Consider the following 14,449-nt stretch of genomic DNA (forward strand, 5'->3'; position numbering starts at 1 on the left):
AGTAGAGTAATATTGACCAATGAGAGAACTTAAAAATATTGCGCTCTCTTGCATTCTTCCGATAGTACGATTGTCGCTTAACATATTCGTCGCCACGCTCGTTTTGTAGTTTTACTAGTCAGGCCCAAAAAAATTCAAGAAGGAAGGAGAGCTCCCAGCTTTGCAACGTGTGGCTTAACTAAGCGGCTATCTTGATGAGGAAAGCGTCTCCTGTTTTTTTATAGGAAATACATCCGTCACCTGAATATGGAAGCTTTGGGATATCAAATTTCACTTCATTCCATTCACCCGTGTAAATGTGATGGAGTAACAAAGAAAACGCAGCCATTTTAATATATAAGATAAAAGCCGTATCGTATTTTTTTCCGTTTCCCAAAAAATCAAAAGGAAATTACTTGTTTATTTAAAATAAACTCTTAACATCATATTTGAAAAACGAAGAGATATTTTTAGACGTAGAGCTAATACATTGTGATAACTTTCCCTTTAAAAACCGATAATAACTTGCTTCAAACTCATCTGAATTTTTTAAATTAATGAAATTTTACATTAAAAGCAGGTCACAGAAAATTTTATTTTTGGAAAATATCAAACTTCACCTTATTAAAACTGGGCAAAACATCGATTAAAAAACTTTTATTTGGAATTGTTTAGAGTTCATTATTTTTTTACTTCAAAAAGAATTATAAATTCATTTAAAATACCTACTGTTTAAGAAAAAATAATTTTCAATGTTCGTTCAATGCAATAGAACAAATAACCAAAAAATATGCGAAATAAAAATATTCTGTGGCAAAATTTCAATCTCCGCCAATAAAATTCAAGATAATTATTGTTCAGAAAACCTTTTTTGACTGAGTTGATAAGTGTAGGTGGTCTTGGTTCTTAAAACATTTAAGTGTGAACAATTCTTCACCTTATCAGAAACTACCACTAATCAAGCAGAATTCAAACCAGTTTGAAAACCTTGTCATAATACAGGCAATTCTTTACTGTGACTGACAATAAATTAACAAAATTTTTAAAATTAGAAGCTTGGGATCGAATTCTTTATCAGTCGGTCCTAGCTAGAATTCAAATTAATCCTCGTTAAAGTTTTTTTTTTTCAGAAAATTTAACTCAAATTCATGCAAATAAATCTGAAAAAGTGTTGATACTTTAGTTAAGTATTACTGAACTCAACTGATAAAAAATTGTGATTAATTTTCGTTTCTCTTTTTTTTATAGTCTGTTCATCTAGTTCAGATAAAAATTACGATTCATGTCACCAACCACAGTTAGTCAAGTTGAGTTGAATTTTTTTTTATGATATGACCAACCGTTATTGAAAATTCAAATAGAGAAACACACAAAACATTGTTTACCAATAGAAAACTTTGGTTTGAATTTTAATTTCAAATTTTTAACTGTGAGCGAAATATTTATTTTTCGGTTGGGTTGATTTGAATTTAAATTTGAATTGTTTTTGAAAAACTGTTTAAATACCTTATTTTTTTTCTGGATGCCAAATTTCCCGTTTTTTAATGCAAAAAATTTGGAAAAAGTCTGATCGAGCCCAGTTGCCCAGATATCATTGAAAAAAGACCGAATTTTGCCCGTATTTATTAACTTAATTTTCCAGAAAAAAAATGTGTTGTTATTTTTTTTTTTATCCATGCGTCCAAAATAAAAAAATTTGAGCAAATTTTATAGAAATAATCAAAAAAAGGTGTTTTGAAAGCAAAAAATACATTTATAAATCTGCCGATAAGGTTTGATGTAATTTTTTTTTCGAGTTTTTTTTTAAGTTTGGTTGAGTAGTTCCTGAGTTTTTTGTTCCTACAATTTAAAAATCAAATTTTGGATTATGCCATGTTTTCAAATAAAATATCCTGGATTTAACCGGCCAGGAAACCTGCTGAAAAAATTCTGGCAATCTTGTTAAAGACTCAGATTTATTTATTTAATTTTTCGATATTCTGATCAAGAATTCAAATTTCGCATCAAAATCAAAATTTCTAAATAAGTTTTTTAAGTTGACACCTCGAGTTTTTTTGAATGTGATTATCTATCTTTCTTGAGATTGTTTACTCGCCAGATTCATTGTTTAAACAACTTAGGTTCGTTATTATTAGAAATCTAGTTTCTTATTCCTCAGCTACAAGATTAACTAAATAAAATCAATAAAGAGAACAATTAATTATAAACAAAAATATTCTATAATTCTTATTTTGTTATTTCAAAATCAATCAGACTCATTTAGAAATTTGAAATTCAAAGATTTTTTTTCAAAATTGTTCGTTGGTTTGAAGATGTTCTACAAAAATTTGTGACTGCCAATTTGAATTGATTTTGAATTTAGCTTTCATCCTTTCGACCAATTAAACTAAAAAAAAGTCAGTTTGAAATGAGAATCACCCATTTTAAATTTTTTGTTCTCGATAGGCTTAAAAATGCTGTTCAGTTGTCGTCAGCTCTGTAGACAAGCAATCTAGCAATTATTTAGATACAAAAAATATTCTTAAAAAAAATATAATCAAAAACTCTTCACGGAATGCCAATTTTATTTCAAAACAGTATTAAAATTTTGATCAATTTGATTCTAAAAACCTTTATGCTTCAATATTTTGGAAAATTCTTGTTCAAAAATTATTTTGACTTATCTCTTATTCAATTTTTTAATTTTCTGAGCCAGCCTTTAAGTCTAAACAAACGATTCTGAAAAAGTAACATGAAAAAAAACGTAGAGAAAAATAGCAATAAATTTCAATTTGATGTATAACTGACTTTATGTAGTTGTTTTTCTCAAAGTGATACAAAAATTCGAGCAACATGCAGTGAAAATATGTTTTTTTTATATCGCAACATAAATTAAAAGTTCATTTTTGCTTATAAGGTATGTTTACTTTGTGAAATTCTCAATAATAAGGTTTTCAGCAAGCTGTTGATACCAAAAATCTGATTTTAATGTTTTCAATGACATTGAAAACCCAAAAAAATCCCAAAGAAAAAAATCTATTAAAACCAAGAAAAACATGAATGTCTCGAAAACGAAAAGCCATTTCCGGCCGAGCTCCAGAGGGTAGGTTTTGCAGCTGTCAAGCTTCCTGTCGTCATAGCCGTCAGCAAAGCGTCGGAATTCACGGCCTCGTGTAGGTATGTTTGTGTTCCGTTTTTTTTCGGGAGGATTTGTGGCCATGACTCGGACTATCATAATCATCTCCATCATCATCAGCTAGAGCAGCAGCCCGAAGCTTCCGAGGAAAAAAATGCCACGTGATATGACTGCCACACAGTGCTTCCGGTGTCTACGCTGATCACACGTGGCAGAACGTGAGGTTATTTCTGACTTTTTTTTTTTGAGTTTTTTTTTTTCGGGTAAAAGGTCGTGATTGAGATTTGCTTCGTAGGTTGCTAGCCAGTAGGCAAGATTGAGGATTGTGACTTCATGCTTTCGGAATTGCCATCAGGATGTCGCAAAATTGTCATCGTTGACAGGTCGTCTAGCTGCCGCCGGATTATTGCCGGGTTCATGATTGGCTTATTGAAATCCGTAATGTACCGGAACATGAAGTTGAGTCAATCAAATCGTATATTTTGAAAATTTTATGTTGAATATGGGTTCCTATTTTCAAAATTTTTGCTATTGACATTGACTTCAATTCGAATGAAGAAACTCATCGAATTAATTGGATTTTTTTATCTCAATGAATCAATTGTTTACCACTGCAGAACTTTACAATGGCGACCGTCATTTTTTTTTTCTTCACCATCAGAGCTCTCAAATCGTCAAATTCGCCTTTCAATCGTAATCATGCCCCCTTTCTTCGTTCTTCCTCAACTATTGAAATCATCAATTCTGCGTTCCAACACAAAACAAAAAAACCAATGTCGCCTTCCATAGTTTCAGCAATTGTTCAACTTTTGCACTTTCCATTTTCATGTGTCGTTTGAGTTTTTTTTTCCTTTCGCTCAATTCCGGATGAGGTCGAAGCTTCCTTTATCTTTCAACTGGAGTTGTTTTTGTTATTGTTCACGATACGCTTCATCGAGTAAGAGATGTCGTCACTTGTTTTTGTTTTTGTTTTTGTGTGTGAACTTTGTGTTTCCACTTTTCAAGTTTATTTTGTTTTTCTTCGGGTTGGGCCTGTCAAACCTGCCGTTGGCAGGTTATTCAGTTGTCCTAGATTTGCTGTGTTTTTCCCCTTTTTTGTCACCCGTCTTCCTACACTAACTGACTTCGTGTATGCTTCAACTGAGTGTGTTTGTGTTTATGTTTATGTAGGTGTATTTGTGTTTTGCTGTTAAAAGAACGTTACAAAAATATTACATGTATAAAAAACTATCTAACTTCCTTTGCTGTGCAACTCTTTGTCTTTTATCTATGGCGGCATCATTTTGTGAGCACCCTCAAGCATTTTGCCTAGCTTTTGGCTTCTGATTTTTAAAACCAAGTGCCACTATTTCATAATTTAGATAACATCCTTTTTCTGAGCAGCCCCTCCTTCCCTGTTAGAAAATAGATGCTTATCGCTTGTGCTTTTCATCGGTTTGGATCATATGGGAATACATCTTCTCCGTTACATCCTTAACACTTGATAGGATTAGTTTATCTTTTGGGAGAAATTTTTGAAGAAGTAAAAAGAAAACGATTGAAAGAGATGAAAACCGGTCGAATTATCTGAACTTTTCATCGTGGGTCTTAAATACAATCAGATTTTTTGTAAGATTAATGACGATGCATATGCTTAAATTAGTTTTTTGTCACATTTTTTTGTTGCTAGAAATTAGAATTACGATGAAGCAAAGTTTGCTGTTGCGGTGAATGTCAGATGAAAAAAAATCCACTTAAGCCCTGCAGTTGTGTCACACAGCTTCTTCGTCTTGATCACATAAGCCATTTCGTTACTCTACCAATTCAATTCTATGAACAAAAATGCAAAAATCCAATCTTTTTTCAATCTAGATCCTTAATCTACTCCTGACCATGATCCGAAATAAGATCAATATCTTGAACCGCAACATGATCCAGATCCCGAATCCAAGCCTGTTTTTGATCAATTTAGATTCAAGATCCTAATCCGAGATTTACATTCTACACCCTGATCCTGATTTGTGGACGCTGTTTCTGCATTTAAGTTCTTGATCATGATCTTTATTCTGAATACGAATCCTGCCCATGATCTCTATACTGGACTCTGATCCTGTATCTGATTCTTGATCCTTGATTCTGAATCGTGATCTTGAATCATCGATTTTGTATCAAGCTCCTCGTCCAAGACGATGATACTAGCCCTTAAATGTGAATTCTCATGTTTACCTTGGATCCTGAGCACATATTCCGATGCTTATCCTAGTTTTCAGACCCTGATTTCTGAAAGTTTCTTATTACGGATTTCGAGTCAGATCCGTTATTCTGATATTTGAACTTGACCCTGGACTCTATTACGGATCCTGATACCGGATTTAAACCCTGATTTTGGATTTTTGAAGGTAGATTTTTTGGCTTTAAATCAACGAATCCCAAACAAACTTGTTCAACAGTCCAAAAAACTTTTCCAAGATCCCGTTTTCTTGGAACTTGATCCTAAACTTAGAAGTTGGTTCCTAATGGTGATCTTGGATAATAAATTCCCAGCAAACATTTATGAAGTTATAACACAGGAACAACAGAATTATTCAAACAAATATACCAGATTAAAAGATCGTATTAAGCTTACCAAAATAGCATATAGCTACAAAATTGGAGGCGGTGTATCTACAACGACAAGATTCCAACGATTCGATTTTTCCACAAAAAGCAAAACAAACAAAAAAAAATCCCCGATCGAGATTTGAACTGCAGTCCTCCGAGTTGGCTGACCGATATCTTACCACGATGCCAACTTATCAACTGATATGATCCACGCTATAGCTCAATGGGTGAGATTCTCTTTTTATGAGAGGAGACCGGAAAGAGTGTTAAATGAAGGACAGTCCATTTATCGTAAATTAGTTCACTCAAATCTTAAATGTTGAATTAGCATATTCTCAAAGTTTTGGAGACATATTTACGAATTGACTAAACTGCTATCCGATCCAACTTTTTTGAGGCAAAGCTTTTCGTAAATGAATGATAGAAAATCACTCAATACCAACGTGTTTACGATGGTTATTGAAAATGTCTTGATATTCGATTTGGATTATTATTTCTATTACGATTTCATGTTAGCTGGGTTGGAGGCAAAAATTTTACACCTTCAATCAGAATAAACCCGAGTTGTTTGAACTAGGACCACGAACCCAAATCTCCAACTCTGGCTGTATTTTGAATCCTGATCTGAAATCATATCATTAACCTGATCCTTGGCTTTGCTTCCGAGTTTGATCAAAGTTTGAGGGTAAATGTTAATATCTGGAAGCAGAAGCAACTATGCATGACTGTCGAGATCAGACCAGTTTCTGGATTCGAGGTATTCTCGTTTTTCGAACGATTCGAAACCTAAGGTTCTGCTGCTGACTGGGATTCCTGCAAATCCCTTAGCTGATTTAATTGGTAAAGCTGAACTATGTCCGAACGAAGAAGCACCAAATCGTTTGTAACGGGTCCTTTTGCATAAACAACGACATGTTAGACAAATTTACAAACGGCCTTTAAATTTCAGGCATTCGTGACTGGAATAGATAATGCCTCCTTGCAAAATAAAAATTACCTAACAGACTTAAAAGCCTAAAAGGTCAAATGACCTTAAAAAACTGACATCCTTACAGGATTGTAGACCTTGCCGGCCTAACGTCCTAAAAGTCCTGGTGATCGTAATAGTCTAATAACTTTACAAGCCTGAAGATCTAACGGGTATGGAGAACTGAAGAGCTTGTAGGCCTTATAGGCCCGACGTCTTCATAGCTATTACCTTACAGGCCTTAAGAACTTACTTGCTTGGCACCTTGACGGGCCTAAGGATCTTACTTGCTTGATACCTTGACAGGATTAATGACCTTACATTCTTGGCGACCACACTAAATGGCCTGACGACCATACTGGTCTGAAAACTCTACCGTTCGGGAGAACTTAAAGGTCTGGCAAATTCATAACCCTGAAGACCTTACAGAGAGATCTTACTTGCCCCAGCTACCATTAGCCTTGTAAACTTCACAGTTTTGGTGATTTTAGTGATCTAACGCCCTTAGAAGCATGGTAATCAACGGAAGAGCTTTACGACCTTACTAGCCCGACGACTAGATAAGCTACGCATTCTTACAGGCCTTAGATCTTACTTGTTTGACGCCTTAACAGGGTTAATGACCATACAGTCTTGACGATCTTAATAGATGAACGACCTTACAGGTTTACTTAAAAAGTCCGGAAACCTAACTGGTCTGACAACCCTATCTTCCGGGGAATTTAAAGGTCTGGAAAATTGATAACCCTGAATACCTTACAGGTCTGGAGAACTTTTCTGCCAAAACTACCATAAAGCTTGAAGATTTTACAGTTTTGGTGATTTTACTGATCTGATGACCTCGGAAGCATGATAATCATAGAAGAATAACGACAGTAAGGTCGTAAGGCCAGATAATTATACATGTCACCTGTGACCTTAAACTCTCTACCGGAAATCAAATCATGAGCGCTTTGTTCCGCATGTTTTTAGAAGATTCGCTCAATCGTGGATATTACCGGATCATCTTGATGCTAAGCAAATCAATTTGTACCCACTCTAAAGCGATATTTCATAAGACCTTACAGGCTTGACAGCCTTAGATATCAGACGAACTTAAATTACGGATAACCTAACAGGCTAGAAGACCAACTAAAGTGATATTCTATGAAAATAGTTAGTCAAGGAGAGGTGTTAAGCGCTAGAGTAGTCCAAACATTTCAAAACATCTATTGATCTACAGCTACTTCGTCCGCCGTACTACTTTCTGGACTGACATTACAAGGTATACGACATTACAGTAATGACGACCTTACTGACCCTAAAAATTTCCAATGTTTGTGGGAACTTAACAGCCCTGACGTCCTTACGAGCTAAATGACCTTACTAGCTTTGCAATCATTTTAGTTCCAAAAACTTAAGAGGACAGGTCATGATTTTTAGAACTCGAAGACCTTATCTAGAACTACTTTACTCAGTCATCGACCCAACAAGCCCTGACTACTCAAGGCTGTAAAATCCTCAAGCAAACCCTCATTAGTGGCGGTTGCTGACCCTTATGCAAGGAAAACTAGTTAGTAAACGCTATATTCGGGAGATTTTGCAGTCTAATGAATACATAAGTTGGTGGTCGCGTGATGATGATGGATCAAGCCGTCATTCGCAGTAGTGTTCTTGAACCAGATCCTGAACCAAAGTCATCTCGCAATCAAAAGCCATCACTCGATGTTTTATTTGCTAACAGCCCTGAAGACCTTCCAGAGGCCTGATGGTCTTAAAGGCTTGACGACCTCGTCGGCCTGCCAAACAACCTTCCGAAAACTTGTTGACGTCCCACTGGCTTGACGACATTCCATGTTTTACGACCCTCAGAGACCAAACCTTATTCCAGAGACCTGACAACTTTTCACAGGTCAAACGACGTCCCAGAAGCCTTTCCATACTTTTCAGAAGCTTTACAGCATCCAAGAGGCTGACTTTCTTCCGGAGAGTTGACAATTTTTCAAGCTTGACGACCTTTCGAAAGTCAAACCCTTCACAGTTTTCCAGAGGCTTGACGATCTTTCACAGGCCTGAAGATATTCCAGAGGCCTGAAGATCTCCCAGAAGCTTAAAAATCCTCCAGAAGCCTGACGATATTCCACAGCTCTAACGACCTTCCGGAAGCCTGATGACCTTCCAAAAGCTATACATCCTTCCAGAGGCTTAACGACGTTCAACAGGCCTGACTATCTTCCAGAGGCTTGATAACCGTTCAAATCTCTGACGACATTCAAAAAGCATGACGACCTTCCTGACCTTTCGAAGACCTGACGACATTTCTGAAGCTTGACAACCTTTCAAGTGCCTTACGACCTTCCAGAAACTTTTCAACCTTGCAGAGAATCCACGACCTTCCACAGGCCAGATGACCTTTCAGAGGCTTGATAACCTTTCAAAAGCTTGATGATCATTCAAAGGCCTGATAACAATCCCGGGGCCTGATAGTTTTCCATAAGCCTGATGAAACTTCAAGCTTGACGACCTTCAGAGGCCTAACCTTATTCCAACGGCCTGACGACTTTCCAGAGGTCTGACGACCTTCAAGTAGCTTGCAAACCTTCAAGAACTCTGACGACTTTCCAGAGGCTTGATTACCTTTCATAAGCCTGACGACCTTCCAGAAGCTTGACAACCATCCTCAAGATGGACGATCCAGATTCAGAGGATTGATGACTTTTCAAAAGCCGGACGATCCTCCAGAAGGGTGACGATTTCTCAGGGTTGACGGCTTTTCAAAGGCTTCACGATGATCCAGAATTCTGACAACCTTCCAAGCCTGTCGATTTCCCAGAGGCACAGGTTAAACGACCTTCAAGAAGCTTTACAACCTTACAGAGGCTTGATAACCTTCCACTTGCGTGACGATCTTTAGAGACCTAGCCATATTCCAAAGGCTTGACGATTTTCCAGTGGTTTGACGACCTTCTAGTAGCTCAAAAACCTTGACGATCTGACGACTTTCCAGAGGCTTGATGACCTTCCACAAGCTTGATGACCTGCAGAGGGTTGAAAATTATCCAAGCTTAAAGACATTTCAAAGGCCTGACGACCGTCCAGAAGCCTGACATCTTTCCACAGGTCAGACGACTTCCTAGAAGCTTTACTACTTTATAAAGGTTCACGGACCATTCACAGGCTTGACGACCTTCCAGAAGCTTGATGAGGGCTGGAATTTTCCATGATGATTGACCTTCCAAAGGCTTGATAACCATCAAGAAGCCTGACTGCTTCCTGATGATCTTCCAGAGGCCTAATGACCGTCTAGATGCCTGATGACATTCCTGATGGCAGACAATTTCCCATAGGCTTGATGAAGTTTTAAGCTCGACCACCTTCAAAGCACTTATCTTATTCCAAAGACCTGACGATTTTCCACAGGTCTGACGACCATCCAGTAGCCTGACAACCTTCTAGGAGCTTTACAACTTTCCAGAAGCTTGAGGACCGTTCTAAATCCTGATAACCCTTCAAAACCCTTATGACCTTCCAGTGGTCTGGCGATCTTCCAGAGGCTTGATGACGTTTCAAAAGCATGAAGACCTTCCGGAAGTAGGGAATTTTCCTCACTTGATGACATTTCAGAGGCCTGACGACTTTTCAGGGGTTTGACGACCTTTCCTAGGCCTGACGATATTCCAGAAGCTTGTCAATCTTCTACACGCTGGTCGACTTTCCTCACGATCTTCTAAAAACCTGATGATTTTCCACAGGATTAACGACCTTCCAGAAGCTTTACAACCTTCCAGAGGCTTAACGACCTTCCATAGGCCTAAGCACCTTTCAGAATCTTGATAACGTTTAAAATCCTGACGAACTTTAAGAGGCCTTATGAGTTTCCTGAGGGCTGAAAATTATCCATAATCCTGAAAAACGTTCAAACTTGATGACCTTCAGAGGCCTAGCCTTAATCCAAAGGCCTGACGATTTTCCATAGGTCTGCAGACCATCCAGTATTCTGACAACCTTCGAGAGGCCTGACGATTTTCCAGAGGCTAGATGACCCTTCAAAAACCGGTCAATCCTCCAAAAGGTTGACAATTTCTTAAGCTCGAAGACTATTCAAAGGCTTCAAGACCGATCTTCCAAGCCTGACAGTCTTCTAGAGACCTGATAAATTTTCACAGGTTGAAAGACCTTCTAGAAGCCTAACATCATACCAGAAGCATTAAAACCTTCGTAAGGCTTAACGATCATCAAGAGGCTTGATAACCATTCAAAAGTCTGTCAACCTTCAAGAGGCCTGATAACCTTCCCGGGGGCTGAAAATTGTCCAAATACCTGATAAGATTTCAAGCTTGACGACCTTTAGAGGCCAAGCCTTATTCCAAAAGCCTAACGACTTTCCAGAGGTCTGGCAACCATCTAGTAGCCTGACTTATATCAAGAAGCCTGACGACTTTCCAGAGGCTAGATGACCTTTCATAGCCTGACAACCTACCAGCAGCTTAATAATCTTTCACAGGCTGGACGACCTTCCAGAGACTTGATGACTTTCCAAAAACCAGACGATCCTCCAGAAGGTCGACAATTTCTCAAGCTTGGCGACTTTTTAAGGCTTCACGACTGTCCAGAACCCTGAAAATCTTCAAAACCTGGCAATCTTTTAGATGCCTGATGAATTTCTCTAGGTTTAACGACTTTTTAGAAGCTTTACAACCTTCCAGAGGCTAAACGATCAACCAGAGGCATTAGAATCTTTCAAAAGCCTCACAACCTTCAAGGGGTCTGATGACCTTCCTGGGACCTGACAGTTTCTCATAGGCCTGGACCTTATTCCAAAGGCCTGATGACCTTCCAGTAGCTTGGCAACCTTCAAGTTTCCTGTTGACTTTCCAGATGCTTGATGACCTTTCACAAGCTCAGCGACCTTCCAGAAACTTGACAACCTTCCGCAGACTGGACGACCTTCCAGAGGCTTACTGACTTTTCAAAATCCAGACGATCCGACAGAAAGTTGACAGTTTCACAAGCCTGACGACTTTTCAAAGGCGTCACAACCATCCAGAAGCCAGACAACCTTTAAACTTTACGATTTTCTAGGGGCCTGATGATTTACCACAGGTTCAATGACCTTCTAGAAGCCTGACGTCCTTCCAGAAGGCTAACAATTTTCCAGAGGCTTGATAACCTTTCAAAAGTGTGACGATCTTCTAGAGGCCTGATGATCTTTCCGGGTGCTGACCATTTTCTCTTGGTCTGATGAAATTTGAAGCTTGACGACCCTCAGAGGCCTAATATTATCCGAAAGGCCTGACGACTTTTCAGAGGTCTAACGACCTTCCTGTAGCCTGACAAACTTTAAGAGGCCTGACTTTCCAGAGGCTTGATGAACTTTCACAAGCCTGATAACCATTCAAAACTATGTCGACCTTCCAGAGTTCTGACGATTTTCCAGAGCCTCGATGAAATTTCAAAAGTCTGACAACCTCCCGAAAATTAGGCATTTTTCTAAGCTCGGCTACATTTTAGAGGCCTGATGACTTTCCTGAGGTCTGACAACCTTTCCGAGGCCTGACGACCTTCCAGAAGCTCATCATCCTTCTACAGGCTGGATGACCTTCCAGAGACTTGATGACTTTTCAAAAGCACGACGTCCCACTAGAAGTTTGACAATTTCCCAAGCTTGACGACCTTTTAAATGCCTGACTTCCATCCAGAATCATGACAACCTTCCAAGTTTGACGATCTTAAAGAGGCTGTTTTTCCACTGGTTTAAAGAGTTTTCAGAAGCTTTACAACCTTCCAGAGGTTCAACGACCTTTCATAGGCCGGACGACCTTCCAGTGGCTTGACAACCTTTAAAAAGCCTGACGACCTTCCTGAGGCCTATTGACCTTACCTGGGGATGACGATTTTCCATAGGCCTGATGAAATTTCAAGCTTGACGACCTTCACAGGCCTGACGACTTTCAAGAGGTCTGACGGTCTTTCAGTAGCCTAACAACCTTCTAGAAGCCTGGCGACTTTAAAGAAGCTTAATGACTTTTTAAAAGCCTGAATACCTCCTAGAGGCTAGGCAGTTTTCCAAGTTCAACGACCTATCAGAGGTCTGACGATTTTCCAAAGGTCTGATGACCTTTACGAGGCCAAACGGCATTCCAGAAGCTTATCAATCTTCTATCGGATGGATGACCTTCCAAAGGCTTGATGAATTTTCATAGGTTTAATGACCTTCTAGATGCCTCACGACATTCCAGAAGCCTTACAATTTCCCAGAGGCTTAATAACGTTCCACAGGCCAGACGACCTTACAGAAACTTGAAAACTTTTTAAAAGCCTTATGACCTTCCCGGGGGCTGACAATTTTTCATAAGCCTGATGAACGTTCAAACTTGACGACCTTCAGAGGCCTAGCATTATTCCAAAGGCCTGACGGCTTTCGAGAGGACTTGCGACTTTCAAGTGATCTGACAACCTTCAAGAGGCCTGACGACATTTCCAGAGTCTTGATGACCTTTCACGAGCACGAAGACTACTTTCCACAGGTTTGACGACTTTCTGGATGCTTACGAACCCTCTAAAGGCTTGGCGATCTTCTAAAGGCTTAATGAGGGCCGAAAATTTTCCAATCTTGATGATCTTTCAAAGGCTTCACGGTCCTTAAGAGGGTTATTGATTTTTCCGAGGCCCGATAGCTTAAAACTAGGAAGCTTAAAATTTTCCACCCGACTTCTACCTGATGGCCTTCCAGAGGCCTATTGACTGTCTTAAGGCCTGACCATCTTCCTGAAGCCTGCTGACCTTAAAATTTGGACCAATCCTGTCGAAAATTCTATTTCTGTATTGAGTTATTAAAATTTTCTTCATTTTAATAATTGATTTCAAATTAATGTACTTGATTTTTTCATGTCTTACCCACTGACCCACCTTGAAAAGTTCAGAAATGTGTTCTTAATACTTTCTTGTTAATAGAAAAGAACATCAAGAAGAGGAAAGAGTGGGTGCTCGATATCATGTGTTTGATGCTGTTTTATTATTCGTTTGCATGCCTGCTCATTCCCATAGCATATCTGCTCTATCTAATGCGAGATTTTTTTTTCTTTTAACTGTTTTTGTTAGGGCTTCATTTATTCGTATCTTATTAACATGTTTCCGTCCTTCCCGGTTTGCTTAAAACGAGGGAACAAAAGGAATTTCCTAGCGCGCGTACCACATTCGCTCTTTTCTTTTCAATATGTACACTACCCGCAGACATTTCTCGCAATTTTTTCGTCGTCGCAGTTTTATATTTACACTTGGCATTTTTGTATCTGTCTCTTTTTTTGTTGTTTTTTTTTCAGTTTATTCTAAAAGAAAAGCGGAGAGTACTGGCTCGAGTTGAACGAAATTGTACTGATAACGAGTCCTAAACGAGCTTTGGAAGATTTCTTGCTTTCGATTCGCGCCGGCTGCCCTCTTTCCACTTTTATTTTTCTTAATCTTTCACCCTCACAGAGTGTTTGCAGCTTTTGTGTTTCGGTGAAAGCGAGAGATGGAAATTTTTTTTGTTTTTTTTTTTTGTTTCTTAACTGTGCAAAGAGAGCGAAAAAAATAACTATCCGAGAGAGATCAACAGAAATTGCTTTTAAAAATTAACAGCTAGTAGTATCATCATCTCCATTCCGTTTAAAGTGGTTTCACTTTTGGAACTGACACTCGATTCCGCCATCCTCTTGGACTTCGTAGATGCCATTCCAGGGTTTGGCTTCTCCTTACACTATAAAGAGGTCACTATCACGCATTTCGTTTATCCTTTTTGACTCGCAACGTCCCACCTACTCCCTACTTCTCCTTTTAGGCGAAAAGTA

This window comes from Uranotaenia lowii, chromosome 1, assembly GCF_029784155.1.
Source record: "Uranotaenia lowii strain MFRU-FL chromosome 1, ASM2978415v1, whole genome shotgun sequence".
In the NCBI taxonomy this organism is placed as follows: Eukaryota; Metazoa; Arthropoda; class Insecta; order Diptera; family Culicidae; genus Uranotaenia; species Uranotaenia lowii.